This window comes from Panthera leo, chromosome A2, assembly GCF_018350215.1.
Source record: "Panthera leo isolate Ple1 chromosome A2, P.leo_Ple1_pat1.1, whole genome shotgun sequence".
In the NCBI taxonomy this organism is placed as follows: Eukaryota; Metazoa; Chordata; class Mammalia; order Carnivora; family Felidae; genus Panthera; species Panthera leo.
In genome coordinates, this window is record NC_056680.1 from 26,987,524 (window position 1) to 27,006,432 (window position 18,909).

General features: G+C 39.3%; 1 long non-coding RNA gene across 5 annotated transcripts in view; it reads left to right on the forward strand.

Annotated features, from left to right (window-relative positions):
• LOC122214511 overlaps positions 1–18,909 on the forward strand; it is a 161,811-nt gene that overhangs the window by 1,276 nt on the left and 141,626 nt on the right. For 2 of the 5 annotated variants that reach the window (XR_006199915.1, XR_006199916.1), the window contains exon 2: positions 2,584–2,693. The exons of the other annotated variants lie outside the window; for them this stretch is intronic. This is a non-coding gene — a long non-coding RNA (uncharacterized LOC122214511). The remainder of the gene's footprint in view (positions 1–2,583; positions 2,694–18,909) is intronic. 5 annotated transcript variants of the gene reach the window in all.

Here is an 18,909-nt window from a genome sequence, read left to right on the forward strand (position 1 = left end):
AGAAGATGAGTGGGCGGATACCCTGAAACCATCTACCGTTGTATGACCCTGTGCGCATGAGCTGTGCCTGCATAGTTAGAACTAAATGCTAACTGTATGGTGATAGCAATTAACTATAGACCTCAGGGAGGCTTTAGTTCTGAATCTGGATACATTGATATTTACTTTAGTACTATTTTGCCTTTGATGTCATATTCACTTTTAATTCTTTAATATCCTATCAAAAAAGTCCGTTTTGCCCACAACAATGCAAATGAAAAGTACTATATTTTGGCTACCTCAAGGGTTTTGGAAAGGTTCCTAGAAATCTAACCACCTTTTAAAAATATTTCCATGGGAATGTATTTCTGAGTTTTAAATCTTGGATTTTTAAACTAAAACTTAATCTATTTTATTATTTTTATTTTTTTAATTTTTTTACTCTTATTTTTGAGAGACAGAGTGAGAGCAGGGGAGGAACAGAGAGAGAGGGAGACCCAGAATCTGAAGCAGGATCCAGGCTCTGAGCTGTCAGCAACTGAACAGGACTTTATGTAAACTGTGCTTGGACCAAGTGAAGACAAATGACTCCATGGGGTTTTGTAAACAAAATGTTGGATTAAACCCAGCAAATTCCTAAGAACACAAGGGAGCAGCATATACTCATATTGCAAGTGGCAATTTCATTTTACAAAACATCACATTTCATGTGAACTTTAATTCATGTCACAGGGCTAGAACTCATGAACCTCAAGATCATGACCTGAGCCAAAGTCAGACACTTAACCGACTGAGCCACCCAGGTGCCCCTTAAACTTAAGATATCTTAAATGAAGAACTCCCCAATACAAGAGAGTGTGCAAAATCTCTATGTATGTGCTTTGTGTATCTTCCATAAGGATTCTCTACAGAAAAGAATGGCTTAAAATAACATGAGCTCCAAAGATGGCCCAGCTGTGGTGTCCATAACCTAAACCAGTGGTTCTCCTCCTTTAGATCCATAAAGCACTGGTGGAACTTGCTTAAAAATTGAAACTTCAGGGCTTGACTCCCATGAAAATGTGCAGTTTACTCCCTCCCCAGGTGGGAAACAGTGCTACACTTTGTGGGTCACAGTGCCTGTTGCGATTGGACCAGCCATCTGCTAGAAGAGTACCTGGCCCTTCTGAATAATCATAGCCCTCATTACTGAGCCCCTACTTCAAGGCAGATTAACACATTGGATCCTTACAAGATCGTTAAGTAACTGGTTAGTGTTTTATGCATGTTACAGATGAGGAAACTAAAGTTTAGAAGAGACCAGCCTCTTCTCCATCGTTAAACACCTAGTGGTGAACAGAGCTGGGGCATAAAGCCTTGTCTTACTCCTAAGACTGCTACTCCATCCAGTTGCTTGACAGATAAGCATCCATGCAGGACCTTAAATCCTTGCTGAATCAACTGAGCTAAGTAACTAAAAAGCACCTTGGTTGCAGCTTATTTTGTTCCTAAACCTGTAAATTTGGCCTGGTGAAATTTTGGCATGGTCTTACATGATGACCCGTTTGGTTTGGGCTTTGTAATCCACTTACTTGCATTCTCTTCACCCCTGTTCATCTGTTGTCTTTCCTGTATGGCCCCTGTTAGGCTTGTCCTCAAATCCAAAGTCTCTGCCCTCCATTGTTTTTGTTGTGTTTTGTTTTGTTTTGTTTTTGCATGACTGAGCTTGACAAATGCCTTCATTTGAGAAGGCAAGCTGCCTCCCTGTGCTTGGTTTAATGTGAGCTTGGTAGAGTGGCATTGCTGGGTTTAGCATTAGTCCCCAGTGCTTTTAGTGCTTGTTGGTCTACATAATTGTCCTTTTAAGACTCAGATTAAGATCACAAATTCAAGAGTCCAAGACTCAGCTGCCCCAGGATGCAGGGCAGTCTATGAGGGTAAGGAGGCTCTTCTCAGCAATATGAGCTAAAAGTATGGCTATCACTTTTGACACTACTCCTTTAAGAAAAGACCAGAAATATAGAAGAAACCCTAACTAGACTTCAGTCTGGTGCAGCTAGTAGTTATCTTACCTGACTTGTTGGCAACTCAAGTTGGATAATGGATCATGTTAGATAAATGGGTCTTAGTGTGCCTGCAGAGGTCTCCTGATGGGCAATGAGGGGTCTGTAAATAAGACAAAAATCTAACCATGGATACAGTCATGAAGATCTAGAGGCTAACGACAAAATAAAAACATCTGAAATTTAAAAAGCGTCACAAGGAGATCTCTCTGAGATCTCTCTTGGTTGCTTGGAAAATGGATTATCCCAACTACACTTTGCTGCTCAAGTCATGATCTCACAGTTTGTGAGATCCAGCCCAGCATTGGGTTCTACGCTGACAGTGCGGAGCCTGCTTAGGGATTCATTCTCATTCTCGCTCTCTCTCCCTTTCTCTCTGCCCCTCCCCCTTGTGCATGCACTCGCTCTCAAAATATTTAAAAATAATAATATTTAACAAACTGGGAAATACTGAAACAGTTCCTTTGTATGACAAAGAAACTGTTTTTGTGTGTGCACATGTGCACATGCACTCCTAATTAAATTAATTGCTTATGGAGAACTGTTTCTCTAAATGTTTCAGGCAGGAACAAACTATAACAGCAGGGGAAGAAACTCAATTGAGGGGAGCATGGCATCACCTAAAAAGGGTGAGAAATCACTCTGTCAAACGAGAGGATTAAAATTAAACAGGTATCAAAATTACATACTCCTTGGAAGAATGGCTTACACTAGGAAATTGACTATCAGGCAGGGGGTATGAAAGTAAACTGCTGTCTGTAATTTCATCCTGTCACAGGTAACTACAGTTGTAGTCAACATGCTAATAGCAACAAAGGGGACTGTCTACTGCACACTCAGAAGGAGCCAGCTTGATGAGCCATCTGGGTTGTTTAGTAAAGAATCAAGATCTCTTTCCAGCTCTTAGAACACCACTAGAATTCTTAAGGACAGCTACTTAAGAGCAGAGAAGTTCATTATATCTACTAGTATCAATTACCAAAAAAAAAAAAAAAAAAAATCCCCTGAAAAACATAGGGTGAATGAAAGAATCCTGTATATGGTGAAACTTAGGGGGTAAAATTGTAGGCGAGTAGGGCACTATTATTAGAGTTCATAGTTGCCACAACTGGTAATGACCCATCAGCAAAAGACCATAGGGCTGTCCATAGGGCTATTGCAGAGAGATGCCAACCCAAGGATATTTCCTATAGCTGCTGAAACTCCTTATTCCACTTAAGGAGGTTTATTAGATGTCTCTTATAGGGATAATCTGTAACTCTAATATTTCAAATCAGAATATTCTGCATTTTAACCATTATTAGTACTGATGACTTAAGGTATCCCTGACAGCCCATTGCATGGACCTACCAGACTGTGGCCATACTGCAGCTGAGAACCATTTTTTCAAGATGGTGGTGGTGGGGGGGGGTCATTCTTTATGAAGCTTCTGTCTCTTCCAGTGTAAGGTCCCAGAATGCAGATCCAGTGCTTGTATTGGGAATGCAAATGGGGAAAGAGGCATATGAGCTTATCCTCAAATGGAGGAGAACCATAGTTGTTGGTATTTATGGATGGAAATTCTTGGGAAATACCATGATTCTGTTTTTTACTTTAAGAAGTTATTTGTGGATACCTGGGCCAGGTAACTTCCCCAAAGATTCCCAGTGGTTAGAATATTGGCCAAATCTTTAACACGATGCTCCAAGCCCCATGCTGAATCCTATGATTAATCTTTGTGTTGGCATCTTTACAGTGGGCCATGAAGTTACCTTCTCAGTGGTCAGATCCTGTCCTGAATTAACAGTGACTAAAACATTATAAGACAGACAAATCTATTATCTGATCAGTGTAATTGATTCTACCTGCTATAATAGACAAATCTCCCGAAATGTAATGATCCAAGGTTCTCTCTTGTTCATATAAGATCATCTGTAGTTTGGTGGCCCCTATTACTATACCATCAGGAATACATGACCTGTAGGGGTAGGGAGAGCTGGAGAAGATACATTGTCTCATAAACCATTGATCAAACTAGCCACATGACCTTAACATCAGCATTTGGGGGAGGGGTGTGGGAATTCAGAACAATGCATGGATGTCTGATAAGTCTCCCACATGAAACCTACCATTTCTAGACAATGCCACATAAATATTATTTCAGGTCTGGATGTGGCTCCTATTCATTTGGAGACCTGAGAATTAAACTGTCAGCCTTCACTTACTCATCTGTATCCATGACAAATAGGATCATCACAGCAAGCACACTTACTAATTTCCTATCATTTGGAAAGTGAAAGAACGGAGTCTGCTAGCAGCCACTAGTCCCCAGTAATCTGAAATCTACCAGGCATGGGCGGGGATCTCAGCCTCCCAGAGAGGAGAGTTTCCTTGTTTAGGCTCTGTGAAAGGATTCCTTTGTTCACTGTTCTCCTGGACCCTGGTTTGAATTCTCAAACCTATTTTGTTCTCATCTTCTTTTCTTCCCAAATGAATGACTGCTATCTTGAGGCTAAGGGAAACCAAATGTAGGAAAGCCACATCCCTGCCTCTTCCTACCCCCCTACCCCAGAAAAAGGCCTAAGGTTTTTAATATATAGCTTTCATAAATCAGGGTGACAAAGATGAATAATTTAGTAGAAACAAGACAAAGTCTACAAGGAGACATTCACAAGGAGAAATGCAGTTGGCCAATAAGTATGAGAAAAAGCTGTTCATCATCACAAATTTTAAAAATTAAAATGAGCTACATTTTCTACCACTTAGTATAGGTTTTGTTATATTTTAAGGTATACAACACCTTATATTTATATTTAAGGTGTACAACAGGATGATGTGATACCCATATACGTGATTATTACAGCCAAGCTAATTAACATATCCTCTCATAGATCCCCTTGATTTTTGTGATGAGAGCACCTGCTGAAGTCTCAGCATATTTCCGATATTGGATACAGTATTAACTATAGTCATCATGCCTGCACATTAGATGTCTAGACTTATTCATTCAGTTATCGCTTAATTGAGTCTTTGCTCTGAGTCATTTTATCCAGTTGAAAGGTTTAATTGGGCACCTGGGGTGCAAGGGCCTGAATTTTGAGACCCATATATTTCCTTGTATTTATTTTTGTAAGCTTGCCAGGGCTTCCCCTAGCTCATCCTTCTAGCAACATCTTGGCATATGTAGCCAGTGGCAACCAACACACTCTAATCACCTGTTTTCAGTATGGTAGGCACATGGTCTGCCTGCTGAGGCAGCACAGACAGGGCAGCCACTGAATTTGTTGTCCTGCAAAACAGGACCACCATCTTTGTATCCTCTGATAGCCAGTTCCTTGCTGCCTGCTGCCCAACGGATGCACTAATGGGTATATTTTATGATTTTGTTACAATCACACCCTGCTTCTGGGTTCCAGTACCTCTCTAAGGATAATTTTTTTAAAGTTTTTTTTTAACGTTTATTTATTTTTGAGACAGGGAGAGACAGAGCATGAACGGGGGAGGGGAAGAGAGAGAGGGAGACACAGAATCGGAAGCAGGCTCCAGGCTCTGAGCCATCAGCCCAGAGCCCGACTTGGGACTCGAACTCACGGACCGCGAGATCGTGACCTGAGCTGAAGTCGGACGCTTAACCGACTGAGCCACCCAGGCGCCCCTCTAAGGATAATTAATGACAAAATTTCAGTAGTTTCACACAGTAAAGGCCAAATGGCCCTGCTCCGTCTAGTAGCTGTGCCATCTGAAATGTGATCTCTAAGCTCTCCACAGCAAATGTCACAGGGCACTGCCACTCATAGTCCATTAGCCAGAACCGGACATGAGGCAGGGTGGTCAACCTCACTGCAAGGAAGCCTGGGGGTCTGTAGTGAAGCCCAAGAATCTTGACCTATCTCTGCCACGTGTGCTCACATAACTTGAGCAGCCAGCTGCTGCATTACAACTCCCTTATCCACAGCTCTGCACAAGTGTAGCCACAGCATCAGAATGGATTCTGTTTCCCAGAATGACGGATTTTTGCCCCCAAACTCCCTACCTGCTTCACCATGGAACTGGTTTTGTAAAGGAGAGTGGTATAGGTTGGCAGTGGCAGTCATGGATCACCCTAGAGGTTCTGCCAAGTGCCTCCCGCCCCACTTCTCTCCTTTTAAACTCCTCAGTTACTGCTTCCTCTTTTCCAGCCCCCCCCGCCACCCCCCCCCCCCCCCCCCCCCCCCCCCCCCGCCAACACTTAGCTTGCTTTTCAGGTCTGGAATGCTAGGGTGAATGAAAGGCACTTCAGTTTCTCCTTACTTAATTTTTAAAAAATAAAGTGGTGTGTGTGTGTGTGTCTATTTCAGATTTTAAGAGTAATGAATGCTGATGTAAGCCTAGAAAATACAGTAGTATATAAAGAACAAATAAAACTACACGTTATTTGATAACCTAAGAATGATCACGATTAGGAGCACTCGGCTAGCTCAGTAGGTAGAGCATGCAGCTCTTGATCTCAGAGAGATTCTGTTTGTTTATTTTTGAGAGAGACAGAGACAGAATGCGAGTGGGTTGCGGCAGAGAGAGGGAGGCAGAGAATCTGAAGCAGGCTCCAGGCTCCAGGCTGTCAGCACAGAGCCTGACACGGGGCTGGAACTCACGAGCTGTGAGATCATGACCTGAGCCAAAGTCGGATGCTAAACTGACTGAGCCACCCAGGCACCCCGTGTGTCCTGCTTTTCTTAACAGTGATCCTGAACATGACCTTGTTATTGGGTATTTCCATAAGCATGATAGTTTCACTGAGGTATACTTAACACATCATACAATTAACCATTTTAAAGTGTAAAATTCAGTGGCATTTAGTACATTCACAATGTAATGCAGCTATTGTCTCTATTTAGTTCTGAAAAATTTTTATCACCCACAAGGAAACTGTACCCATTAGGCATTTGCTCCCCAACCCCTGGAAACCACCATCTGCTTTCTGTCTCTATGGATTTACCTATTCTGATATTTCCCATAAATGGTAACCTATAACATGTCACCTTTGATGTCTGCCTTCTGTTACTTTGCATGATGTTTTCAAGGTTCATCCATGTTACGACATGAATTAGTACTTCATCCCTTTTTATGGCTGAAACATTCTGTGCTATGGATGTAATACATGTTTATCCATTTTATCCATTTGATGGACACTTGGGTTATTTACACCTTTTGGTTATTGTGAATAGTGTTAAGAACAATAGAATATACATTTTTGTTGAAATACCGGTTTTCAGCTATTTTGGGTATATTCCTGTGGGTGGAATTTCTGCATCGTATGGTAATTCTAGGTTTAACTTTTTGAAGAGCCACCAGGCTGTTTTCCACAGCAGCTGTATCATTTCACATCCCACCAGTGTATGAGGGTTCCAATGTGCCACATCCTTACCAATAATTCTTTTTTTTTTTTTAAATTATAACCATCCCAGTATGTGTGAAGTGATACCTCATAGTGGTCTTGATTTGACTAATGACTAGTGACTAATGACTAATATTAGTCATTTGATTTGACCAATGACTAATATTTTCACGTGCTTTTCGGCCATTTATGTATCTTGGGAGAAACTCAAGTCTTCTTTTTTTTTTTTTTTTTTTTAATTTTTTCAACGTTTTTTATTTATTTTTGGGACAGAGAGAGACAGAGCATGAACGGGGGAGGGGCAGAGAGAGAGGGAGACACAGAATCGGAAACAGGCTCCAGGCTCCGAGCCATCAGCCCAGAGCCTGACGCGGGGCTCGAACTCACGGACCGCGAGATCGTGACCTGGCTGAAGTCGGACGCTTAACCGACTGCGCCACCCAGGCGCCCCGAAACTCAAGTCTTCTATCCACGTTTTATTTGGGGTTTGGGTTGAGATTTTAGATTTCTTTATATGTTATGGATATTAGACCCTTCTGAGACCTATTTTCTCACCTTCTGTGGGTTGTTTTTTTCACTTTCTGATGGTGTCCTTTTAAACACAAAAAATTTAGATTGTATAAAGTCCAACTTATACTTTTCTTGCTTGTGCTTTTGGTGTCATCATTATAATTCGTATCCACATCCAAGATCATCAAGATTTACCCCGTTTTCTTTTAGAAGTTTTATACTTTAGCTCTTACACATAGATCTTTAGTCCATTTTGAGTTAATCATTTTACGTAGTGTGAGGTAGGGATTCAACTTCATTCTTCTGCATGTTTTTATCTAATTCCAATGACATTTTTGAAGAGACTCTTCTTTCTTCCATTGGATGATATTGGCACCATTGTTGAAATCAATTGACTCTATTTGGCTCTCATTATGTCAGCACCACACTGTTGTATTTATAGTAAGTTTTGAAATAAGGAAGGGTGAATCCTCCCTTCTTATTTTTTGAAGTATAATCGACCTTCAGTATTTTGTTTCAGGAGTATAATAATGATTTGATTTTTATACACATTATAAAATGATTACCATAACTCCAGCTATCATTTATCACCATACAAAGTTTTTACAATATTAACTGTGTTCTGTAAGTCTTGGTACCATGTCACCATACACGTTTTTACAATGTTGACTATATTCTATACTGTACATTACATCTCCACATCTTATTTTTTAAGTGGAAGATTGTACCTCTTAATCCCCTTCACCTGTCTCTCCATCCCGCCCCCTCTGGCAATCATCAGTTGGTTCTCTGTATCTAGGAATCTGTTTGTTTTATTTGTTCTGCTCTTTAGGTTCCACATACGTGAGATAATATGGTATTTGTCTTTTTCCGTCTGATTTATTTCATTTAGCATAATACCCTCTAGGTTTATCCATGTTGTGACAGATGGCAAGATCTCATTCCTTTCTATGACTAATATTGTTATATATATGTTATATATAAACTTAAACACGTATATATACATCTCCTATATTCATTCATCAGTAGGTGGACACTTAAGTTGCTTCTCTATCTTGGCTACTTTAAATAATGCTTCCATGAACATAGGGATGAATGTATCTTTTTAAATTAGTGTTTTTGTTTCCTTTGGATACTCAGAAGTGGAATTGCTGAATTATATGATAGTTCTATTTTTAATTTTCTAAGGAAACTCCATACAGTTTTCCATAGTAACTACATGAGTGTACATTTCCACCAACAGTGCATGAGGGTTCCCTTTACCCTATATCCTTAATAACACTTGTTTCTTTATTTTTTGATAATAGCCATTCTGACAGGTGTGAAGTGATAGCTCATTGTGATTTTGATTTGCATTTCCCTGATGACTAATGATGAAAACATCTTTTCATGTACCTATTGACCATCTGCATATCTTCCCTGGAAAAATACCTATTCAGGTCCACTGCCCCCTTTTTAATTTTTTTTTTTTTTTGATATTGAGTTAGGAGTTCTTTATATATTTTGAATGTTAAACCACCTACTGGATATATTATTTGTAAAGATATTCTCCCATTCAGTAGTTTGCCCTTATGTTTTGTTAGTGGTTTCCTTTGCTCTGCAAAAGCTTCAGTTTGATATGATCCTATTTGTTTTTTGCTTTTGTCAACCTAACCTGAGGATACAGGTCCAAAAAATATTTTGCTGAGATTGATGTCAAAGAGCTTACTGCCTATGGTTTTCTTGTAGGAGTCTTATGGTTTCAGGTCTTACATTTACATCTTTAACACTTTTTGGATTTGTTTTCATACATGATATAAGAAAGTTGCCCAGTTTTATTCTTTTTCATGTAGTTGTTTAGTTTTCCCATCACCATTTATTAAAGAAACTCTTTTCTTCATTTTATATTCTTGCCTTCTGTGTCATAGATTTACTGATGATGTAAGTACAGGTTTATTTCTGGCTTCTCTGTTATGTTCCATTGATATATGTGTCTGTTGTTTGTTGCCAGTACCTTACTCTTTTAATTACTGTACCTTTGTGATATGAGATCCAGGTGTGTGATACCTCCAGCTGCTTCTTTCTCAAGATTGCTTTGGCTATCCAGGATCTTTCATTGTTCCATACACATTTTAGAATTATTTGGTCTAGTTCTGTGGAAAATTCAGTTGGTATTTTGATAAGAATTACATTGCATTTGTAGATTGCTTTGGGTAATAGGGACATTTTAACAATATTGCACTTCATGAGAACAGTATATCATTCCATTTGTGTTGTCTTTAATTTCTTTCACCAATGAAAACCAATCTTATGGTTTTCAGAGTAAAGGACTTTCACCTCGTTGGTTAAATATATGTCTAAGTATTTTATTTTTTGATGCAGTTAGATTACAAATGGGATTGCTTCTTAATTTCTCTGATAGTTTATTAGTATATAGAAACACAAAATATTTCGATGTATTTTGTACCCTGTGACTTTACTGAATTTCTTTATTCTAATAGTTTTTTGTGGAGTCTTTAGGGTTTCTTATGTATCATTTTTATGTATTTATGTATTGCAAATAGTGACCACTTTATGTCTTCTCTTCCAATTTAGGTTACTTCTTTTTTTTAACTTAATTTTGAGAGAGAGTGTGAGTGGGGGAGGTTCAGAGAGAGGGAGAGAGAGAATCCTGTGCTCACAGCATGGAGCCTGATGTGGGGCTTGATTCCACAACTATGAGATCATGACCTGAGCCAAAATCAAGTGTTGGATGCTTACCCAACTGAGCCACCCAGGTGCCCCTAATTTTGGTGATTTTTATTTCTTTTTCTTGTCTAATTGCTATGGCTAGGGCTTCCAATACTCTGTTCAATAAAAGGTGGTAAGAGTAATCATCCTTGTTTTTTATAAGATTTTACAGAAAAAACCTTTCAGCTGTCCACTGTTGAGTATGCTATAGCCATCAGTGTGTCATATATGGCCTTTATTACATCGAGGTATCACTTTTTTTCTTTTTTCAAGACTATGGAAGTACAATTCAATGTCTTCATGACATTGTACTGTATGTGCATACCTCAATTTATTTTTCTGGTCTCTTAAGGTTGGAAAATAGATTCTTCCATTCAGTTTTCAGGTAGTCCTTGTGAACCACCACAAGCCAATATTTAAAAAAAAAAATACAGCTGTGGGCAGGACAGCAATATTTTCCACTAAAATTGAAAATGAAGAGTGCTCATATACAAAACTTTACTAATAGAATGGTATGCAAATAAAACATTAAAAATAAAAACTGAGAAGTGAGCATATAGGTAAAAAATATTTCTATTTCTCCTGCCTAATAGTATGGGAAACTGTCCTCCAACTACCTTCAAATATACCACATACATGCTCTGACACAAATACTAGATTTGGCCTAAGTCGTGTAATGAATAACTTTGTCTCTGATAGGGAAAATAAATGGACATTCCATCATACTGAAAATACAAATTCTTATATTCTAGTCTGTCTATACCTGTGTGAACTCTAGAGCTATATCAAAAGACCGAATGGTTTATTTTTATTTCCTAAAAATTGAGGTTTATTTGTAAATAAAAAAAAAAAAATGAGTCCTCAGACTTCTCATAATAAAACGGCTTAAGACCTAGAAAGCCCTTTTAACAGTACCTGCCCCATAAGTCTTTAATAAATGTTAGTTGTTTTTCTAGAAAGTTCACCAATTTCTACTCCGCCTTTGTTCCTTTACCCAAGAAAATGGGATTAAGAAGACCACTTCAATCCTGATATCAGAAAAAATTTTTCTTACCTCCCACAACCCCCAATTCTGTGCACAAAGCTATTTAAGAGGTTTGGAAGCTTTCTGACCTTGAACTGGTCCATTAATTTTAATATTGAGCTTTTGGGTCTGAACACAGTATAACCAAGAACATTAAAAAAAAAAGATACTCCAGGGGCACCTGGGAGGCTCAGCTGAGTGCCTTACTTTGGCTCAAGTCACAATCTCACAGTTTGTGAGTTTGAGCCCTGTGTTGGGCTCTGTGCTGACACCTTGGAGCCTGGAGAGTGCTTCAAGATTCTGTGTTTTCTCCTCTCTCTGCCCTTCCCCTGCTTGTGCTCTGTCTCTCTCTCAAAAATAAACAAACATTAAATAAATAAATAAATAAACAAATAATAAAATAAAATAATAAAATAAAAGTAATAATATATTCCACAGGGCCATTCCTCATAGACATTCCAGTTGAAGGGTAGCAGAATTGGTCATCCCCAAATATGGCACTTTGGCATAAGGATTATTTTGGGCCAAAGGCAAGTGAGAAGCAATGGAGACCAGAAAAGTTCTCTGCTTAAAAGCAGGATATAAATTTATCAGATGTATCCACTTCCCTCTCTATCAGAAGGACAAAAGTTAATCATTGGAGAGAATTCGAGAACCTTATCAGCCTAGAGATGGCACAAGGGGCATCTACATAATAAACCTTGCCCAAACTAGCCCTTTGCTACCATGTGATTCCCAAATTGTAGCTACCTTCCTGCAATTTGCTACCCCTAGAAGCTCAAAGTCCTTTTCCTTTTTCACTTCTCTAAAAATGTATTGCTCTTTTGTTAAGATGCTATATAAGCCTATGTTCTGACCACCCTTTGAGTTACTCATCACTGGGTACTCCAATGTGTATGTGCAATACACAGGTTAATAAACTTGTTTTTCTCCTTGTTAGTCTGATTTTTTGTTAGGAGCCCAGTAAGAGAGCCAAAGATGGGTAGAAGAGAAAGCTTTTGTCCCCCTCCTCCAAATAGGGCATGCCCTTCCGGATCTGTACAGATTGTTCCAGATTCCAGTACTTTCAGTTCATGATGCTCTGGTTCTTGGTGCTTCCTGATTATGATAAAATAGAAAATACTTCAGTATCAACCACACATACAGGATGAATTGGGTAAGCCTAGGACATGTTGCATGAAGATTTTTCCATTTTGATTTGAAATAAGGAGACACGGGAATAATTTCTCATGCAGGGCACCTCCATCAAGAGACCTGGCTCTCACCTGCCTCCAATAAGTGTTGAGGGGCAGTGGGCCACTGTATTCAAGCTGCTGGGGGGTGAAACAAGAGCAGCAAGGGATGGAGGAGCCAAATTAACTGTTGTAATCCGTTTCTGGTGACCTCAAATCACTGCTCATTCCATTCAGAGCACTCTGATACATAGTTTTGTGGAATAATATCCTTACAAAGGTTAAAACAAAAGAATCATTTTTTAAGTAATATTTTAATTGTGCATAGGGGTAAATCCCAAATTAAACAGTCTTAGAAGCAAACAGAATGATAGGCTGTGACCCACTAAATTGATTCCATGAGTCTTCATTGTAAATAGCAATCACCAGTTTGAAGAAGACTGCTGGGTGTCTGGAAATTTCCAACAAACTTATCCTACCTGAGGAGGAATAAATACAGTAGGCTTTGGTCTCTCTAGCAAATGTTCTTTGTGTATTTGTGTTTTGTTTTGTCCCTGGAAGATTGGAAGGTACTGGAGCTGATGTAGGGGATTGTAGAAGTATTTCTCAGTTTCCCTCACTTGTACTCTATTCCTTCTATAGCCTGGGTGCTCAGATCTTTATTCATCCATTGAACAAGAATCAATGAGTACTATCCTCAAAGATGAAATCTAGATATCTAAAATTTTTGCCAGTTCACTACCACAAACTTACTTAGCTTGTCCGTAGGAGAGACAGCCTCTTTTAGTCTCACCAGAAAGGATTCTGTTGTGTTTTCTGACAACAACCAGTTCTCCAACTCTCTGACACCAGCTGGGTGTCCTACAATTCAATACTGACATGATCTACCTGGAGTTAGCATCAGATCTCACAAGTTAAGGGCTCAATCCCATTGGACTGCCCCCCAACTTTAGATGCTAGTTGAAAGTCCCAGGTTGTCCCTGATGCTTCAAACCAACTGCCCATAAAGTCAGAAGTTCCTACAACTCCCTCCTCAGGTTTGATAATTTGTTAGAAGAACTCCTAGAACTCAGAAAAGCCCTCTATTTGTTATTTCCAGTTACTTCTAAAAGATACAACTCCTAAAAAGCCAATGTTTGGAAGACAGGCCTAGGTCAAGGTTAGAGGGAAAAGGTGTAGAACTTCCATTCCCTGTCTCTAGGCATGCCACCCTCCAAGCACCTTGATCTGTTCACTAACTTGGAATCTCTCTAAATTCTACCATCTAGGATTTTTTGGGAAGCTTTTGTTATGTAGGCACGAGTGATTAAATCATTGGCCATTGGTGAGTGAACCGAATCTCCAGCCCTCACCCATCCCCAGGGGCCAAGGGTTGGGACTGAAAGTTCTAACTCTAATCATGCTTACTCTTTTGGTGATGATCCCCCATCCTGATGCTATCTAGAGGCCCCTAACTAACAGTAATCTTATGAGTATGTAACAGACAATCTTATCACTCCAGAGATTCCAAGAGCTTTAGAAGCTCTTTGCCAAGAATGAGGGACAAAGACCAAATATTTATTTTTGTTATATACACACTGATTTCTCCCCAGGAAGATTTGTGGCTATCTGAGCTAGTGTTGAGGTGGCAGGAGAGGAACTAACTCCAGTTATTCATTTTTCTCCCCATCTCTCGTCCAACTACTTTGCACAGGGTTGAAGTAAAGTCAGAGAAGAAATCAAGCCAGAATTGGTTTAGTTCATCTTATTGTCCTTATCTTCAGATCAAAATCAGAGTGTCTTGAACGACTTGAATGTGAAAAATATTCCTGCTGAAGGCAAAATTGAGAATGGTTGAGGAAAAAAAATAACCAGGGGTGAGAAACAGTAGGAAGTTTTGAAAAGTTGAGTTATAGCCTGCTATAGTTTCCTTTCTGTTGGGTAGAAAGTTTGACCATATAATACTATACAGTTGGAGTGGCCCTGTGTTTGAAACTATAAAGCAAATACAGTGGTTACATCATTTCTGAGTTCCTGACGTTTCCTCCCTTTTAAAGCATATTTTTCTTGTACCTGTATTTCTTTAATTAAAGTTTTTATCATGACCTTTTGTCATATTCTTCTTTGTGTTATTCTCCACTCACTTCCCCATCTTCATTTTCTGGTTACCATGCAATGATCTAGTGCTGCTTCAGAGTGTATTCCTTGGTTTTGTGTGTTTTAAACCTTCACTTTCTGCATCTCAAAATATACATGACTTATCATGAATAAGACCATAAGAACACCAGAAGCCATGTCCCTCCACTGTTTCCCCTCTAAAAACAGGTGTGTAATCCTAACACTCCTTTTGATATATTGGAATTTTCATTCTGGGAGATTTTTTTTTTCTTATAGGGCTGCTTAAATTTTTTTTTCATTTTAGGTTAACAGAAAAATCAAACAGAAATGACAAGGAGTTCCCATATATCTGACCATGAACCGTCCCACCCCCAGATCCCATGTTATTAACATCTTGGATTAGTGTGCTACATGTCTTACAACTGATGAGCTAATATTGATATGTTATTAACTAAAGTGCATAGTTTACATAAGGCTTCGTTTGTATTCTACATTCTATGGGTTTTGACTAGTATATTATGTCATATACCCATCATTACAGTATACAGAATTGTTTTACTATCCTCAACATCCTTGGTGTTCTGCCTACTCATCTTTTTTTCCTAAACCCTGACAAACACTGATCTTTTTGAATTGGCTCTTTTTCATGTAGCAATATGCATTTGTTTCCTTCATGTCTTTTTATGGCTTGGCAGCTCTTTTTTTTTTTTTTTTTTTTTTTTTTTTGTTATTGCTAAATAACGTTTCATTGAATGGATATACCACAGTTTGTTTATTCAGCATGACCTCTTTTAATTGCAAGATCTTTGCAATCTGGTTTTCTTTAGCATAACCAAGAGATTTATTATTCTAGATTATAATTACAGCCTATTTATCTTGATGCCTATGAAAAGACTTTGATTTTTCATAACTCACAATTCTGCAAGAAACAAATAAGAACTATAAATGTATCACTGTACTTCATCTTCATTCCCCATCTGGTCTCACTTGAGGAAAATTTGTTTGAACATCAACAATACCCTAGACATCCTAGAGAATGCTGGGAATTATTAGCAAAGGATCTCACTGGAAAATATACAAGGTAGATAACATTCTCCCATAGCTTTCCTTTGGCAAATTGTCATCTTATTAAGAAAATTGACAAATTATAACACTGGACTTTCAGGTTTATTTCAGATGTGTGTGTGTGTGTGTATTATATACCCTCTTGGCATTTGTTTATGTTGTATCTCAGTCCATTTGGGCTGCTATAGTAAATATCAGACTGGTGGCTTTTAAACAATGGAAATTTCTTTCTCATAGTTCTGGTGGCTAGAAGTCCAAGATCAAGGTGCCGTGGTCGGATGAGGGCTGTCTTCTAGTTTGTGGACTTCTCACTGTCCTCAAGTGGTAGAAAAGGCACAGGAGCTCTGTAGATTCTTCTTAAGACCACTAATCCCTTTCATGACATGATCCATCCTCATGACCTTCCCACATAATCTCTTCCTACAGCCCCCAACTACTAATACTATCACCTTTGGGTGTAGGATTTCAGCATGAATTGGGTGAGGGCACAAACATTCAGACCATAGCATCTAGCACATAGTATCCCGATCACTGTACATCTAAATGAAATCCAGATCACCCATATGAACTTGGGCTGATTCTTCTCCCCCATCACCCTTCAGTGAAGTTCATTGGCAGGTGAGATGGTGGAGACAGTCCTGAAGTTCTGTGGGCAAGAGTTTGTCCCTGGGTAACCCAGATAGGACTGATGCAGTGGGTTCTGAATGAACATTGGAAACACTGTGGGAAAGGAAATGGTGTAAGTTCTTAGAGGGCATTTTTTGTTTGCCATTTCACCCTGTCTCCCCAGAATCCAGGGAAGTGCCTTCTGCTGATGAAAACTTGATGATGCCTTGCACGTATTAGAATGACAGTTTTTGGTATGGTGAATATGAAAATGGATATTGTTTAAGTAGGGGTCTGATTTATTTACCCAAGGTGGCAAATTGGGGATGAGAAACCTCAATCTCCATTCAGTGAGGATGTACTGAAGAACTAATAGATGCTGGCAACTATGGTAGGTGGGTTAGATGGTAACATGAATCCACAATGGATTTCAGCCTCAAAGAGTTTGCAGTTTTAGGAGGACTGATTGTTTCAATATAAGTAGAGTGAGATCTGAGTTAGGAGAAAAGTATAAATTGGAGCTAAAAGAACTGGTAGGAGAAGTTAAAACTTGTGGATAGGATTATCTTGTAGCATGAGTACCTTGAGGTACCGAATACTACTAGAGCAAAATGTCTGAACCCTTGGATTGTGCCAACTGTAAAGTGGGGACAGCTGTCCCCATCTTTGGAGTATGTCAGAGTGTTAAGTATGGTCTCTGCATTCTTCATTTTCCCATTATACCAGGGTTTTCTCTTACTGGTTCTTTCCTCATGCCTCTAATGCCCTTTTCTCTTTTTCTGTCTTCTTAAATTGGCCACTAAGAATTCAAGATTCAGTATGCATTGACTACATTGCATACATTTTTATGTTACCCCTTCCTACTTTTGAAAGGTATGTGAAGTATTTTGCATATCCATACTAAATTTGACTTAATGTACATGAAGAGGTATTATGCTAAGCTCTTTGGAACAGGAATTGGTCTCCTACTCACCATGTGTCTAGAATAGTGCCTGGGACATAGCTGGTATCTCTACTTGTGTTGGAAAAAGGTTTCAGGCCAGAAAAGCAGAGTTTGTATTATCTGGTAGCTCTGTGGCAATGGAAAACTTGCCCAATCGTTTTTAATATGCCTCCTCACTTAAATCATGGGATTAATAATCATATTTCAAGGCTTATTTGCAAAAATGAGGAAATGATGAGAAAATACTTAAAACTACGAAATATGTTAAGTATTGTATGTTGCCATTTGTTTGCATGACAAATCAGGAGGGTCTCAAAAGAATCAAATTCTTTAGAACTGGAAGAGGCCTCATACAGCTTTTCCAGTTAACAGAGCTTGATATATTTTTGAGGTGTCTTCATCTCTGTAACTCTGCATTTCAAGGCCATCTCATTACACCAAGCTCAAATCCATCTCCTGTGAATCTTTCACTTGGGCCAATATTCCCAAACCTGTTCCCTTTCTCTTCTCCTCACTGTGTACCTTAATAAGTGCTGGAAAAAGGTAAACTTTGTGCCTTTGTAACATGGCACAGAAACAAGGTCCTACAGATTTATTTGTAAAATGGGTCATTTATGCAACACACAACTCAGTGTTGCATAAGGAGTATCTGGAAACTCTTCAAATTGCAGCCCATTGGCAGAACTCTCCCCTACATACCTTGTTAGGATCTTCTGTGAAGTGAATCTAAATGCCACCATCCTTGTAGGAGGCTACATGGGCGATGCAGCAGGTCCAGGAAATGCACACGGATGAGCCTCAAGACTGTAGGGAGCCAAACCCAGGATGCCCTCTTGATGCACATGCATGGGCTATAAAATGCTTCTGAGTAAGAAGATACTGAGAGAAAAGGAAGAAAAACCTGACCTGCTATAGAATTTCTAGGCCCTTAGAGGGTTGTAGAGAGGAGGTTTGGAGTTGTAGGACACTCACTGCCCAAGAACACATACACCTGAGGATGTACACACCCATGAACATACATCTTCTCTCCCCCACAACCCACCCCACACTGCCTGGGAAAATCCACAGCCCTGGAAGTAGATCGCTTTTGAGTGAAGTGGTCACCCAGGAATAGTGCAGGAGCAAAGGTGAATTCACATTAGTCTTTTCCTTCATTGACTATGCCTGGTACCATTCCATAATCAGTTTCACCAACCCGTTATGGGCTGTAGAAGGTGACCTTTCCTGGGACCAAAACAGTGTCTTAGGTTACAGTGGAAATATACTAAGGTAGGGATACTCTAACCATTCTGTTCACAACACAATAATAGACTGCCTTTCCTGTGACAGTGGTTGTCTTTTGTCTTGATAACAACTGTCCTCAGGGGATGTTGCTCTCCTATCATTTAAGGGAGCTCACCAGCTGTAGC